Source organism: Humulus lupulus, chromosome 3 (genome assembly GCF_963169125.1).
Source record: "Humulus lupulus chromosome 3, drHumLupu1.1, whole genome shotgun sequence".
Taxonomy (NCBI): Eukaryota; Viridiplantae; Streptophyta; class Magnoliopsida; order Rosales; family Cannabaceae; genus Humulus; species Humulus lupulus.
This window is the reverse complement of record NC_084795.1, coordinates 146,929,586-146,932,169: the sequence shown is the minus strand read 5'-3', so window position 1 is coordinate 146,932,169 and position 2,584 is coordinate 146,929,586. Positions and strand designations below refer to the sequence as shown.

The window sequence follows — 2,584 nt, the reverse complement described above, 5'->3', positions numbered from 1 at the left end:
GATGAACAGAGTGTTTAAGGATTATCTGGACTAGTTTATGATCGTCTTCATCGATGATATCCTGGTTTATTCTCAGTCAGAGTCAAAACATGAGCAACATCTGAGGTTGGTTCTACAGAGACTGAGGGAGCATAAAATGTTTGCAAAGTTCAAGAAATGTGAGTTCACTACAAGAAAATGAGGTCTTTACCTACCAATTGTAAGTGTAGGTAAAACTAGCCTAATGGTGGGTAATATGGTTTACCTACCAATATTGAATTGGTAGAGATTGGTAGGTAAAGGTTAGTGGGGAAAGAGTCTTTACCTACACTTATTAACACTGGTAGGTAAAAGAATCAGTGGACCCCACTAAGTTATAAATCAATTGATGAGTCATCAGATGATGTGTTCGATGACATGGCATCCTATGTTTATGCTGACATGGTTTTTGTAGTTTTACGTGTCTGATGATGTGGCATCATATGTGGCATCCTGCGTGGCATCATATGTGTCATCCTGCGTGGCATCCTACGTGGCATCATATGTGGCATCCTACGTGGTGTCATTTTTATTAGTCCACATAGCATTATTTTATTGGTCTGTTACACAATTTATATTTTGTTCAAATTTAATGGTTATGTGTAGGTAAAAGATAATAACAGTTATTTAATAACACACACATATATATATAACCACAAATTGAGCCATGATAATCCTCCTGTAAATATTGGATAAAAACAGAAGCATACAACATGGTACAAATTTTATTATGTTCTCAAGAAGAACATTTCAGAAGTGCTGAGGATATACCCTTTGGAACAAACTTCCCAAAAGTTTTATTAAGTCTCTTTTAACTTTAAGCTTAACTAAGCCATATATCAGCTTTATATATATATATATATATATATTCATATATAAGCAGAATGTTTTTGGTATATATTGTTATTAATTACATCCCAAGAGATTTATATCTTCGAGAATGGTACTGCTGAATCGATCATCATCACTAATCCCCACAATTGACAAATGTGTAGCCCACTTGGAGAGAACCCTGTTGATATCCAATTACATCGGTGTCTAATGGCTTAAATATAGTGTTAAAGTCCAAATCTAAGCCCCCATTGCTGCACCGATCCACAATCCTTGCTGTTATGGTTGCCCCAGTTCTTGTATTCCTAAGCTGCAAATATATATATTCAAGTATATACCAAATCAATCAAATGAAAGTTACCAAAAAGCAAAGAAGAAAAAAGGTATAGAGCGTATTCCATGTAAGGAAGTAGGGATACATGACAGTGTTTTACCAAATCAATCAGAGGCTGTCTACAGTAATACAAAGCATATCATCCATTATTAATACAAATTTGTTTCACATAAAAATTAATAATAATAATAATGATGATAACAATAACTTATACATAATGTACCATTAAAACTGATATGAAAACTATGAAAAAGATTCAGAAAGAAATTAAAACATTGGCTTGGAACTTGTATCTTAGTGATCGGGAAAGGTAAGTGCTAAATTCCATGTAAGGAAGTAGGGATACATGACAGTGTTTTTTCTTGTTTCTTTATATTTGGTTTCCTTTTCTATTCCATTATAAGTTATCATGTGCTCACATAATTAAAAGTTAAGCATAAAAAACAGTAATAAAAGGGTCACACAAACCTCTTGCTTTGGTCCTAATTTAATATACTGGGGTGAATCAGCAGCAACCAGAGAAGGTTCACAGAGCTTTATAGCAGCATGCAGATCCTTTAGATGTCCCCATTTAGGCTCACTCAGTAAGCCTACACAATGACAAAACATGCTTTATAATCTAAATATGTTTGCACTTATATTCCTTCCAATTTAGAATATTTATATGGAAATCACTCCTTCCTCAAATAGATAAACAAAAAATACAAATAAAACTCAGAAAAATAATGACAAGTCACTGACCATATTCATCAATTGGAGCATCATAATCATAACTAGTAATATAGAACGGTCTGCCGGAAGTCCGACCAAAGTTTGTTCCACCAAAGTATTGAAACCACGTAGATGACAAGTCAAACAGCAGAATGTACATATAATTAAAAATGAAAATATATATCTGACCTTGACGACACAAAATATGATTCTTTTTTATTTAAAGAAATGAAACTTTGTATTAATCATTAGAATAAATTACAAAGTATCAGGTTCATGTTTGCATCATAAAAGTGAATCATGAAACCCTGAAAAAAGTAGCCAAAGTACAATTAAAAGTGGAAAAACAAGATAAAAATTTGCTTGCAGAAGTTTTCCAATCCCTCACTAAATCTAAGAAATAACCTCCCTCAAAACCTTTAATATTATATACCCAGGTTGCCACCCAGAATTGTATTTTATCCCAAAGAAAGTTTCAAATATAGAGAGATCATTGTAATGTCAATTTATTTTATTTCATTTCTTAACTTATGACAGTAGCTTGAGATTCAAAAGCTCACTTAGTTGTTTTGGAATTGTGCCAGAGAAGTTGTTTTGGTTTAGGAAAAGGTAGTTGAGATTTGTCAAATGTCCAATTGTCGATGGAATTTCCCCACTAAATCTATTGGACTACAGTTGCAATGAGATTAA

The 2,584-nt window shown here is 32.9% G+C and overlaps 1 long non-coding RNA gene across 1 annotated transcript; it reads right to left on the bottom strand.

Moving 5' to 3' along the window:
* Window positions 1–691: 691 nt before the first annotated feature.
* On the bottom strand, window positions 692–2,012 carry LOC133821400 (uncharacterized). The gene is made up of 3 exons (XR_009887545.1): window positions 1,925–2,012; window positions 1,652–1,773; window positions 692–1,159 (listed from the first exon to the last, which is right to left on the bottom strand). It is a non-coding gene; the product is annotated as an uncharacterized LOC133821400 (long non-coding RNA).
* Between the last annotated feature and the right edge of the window lie 572 nt (window positions 2,013–2,584).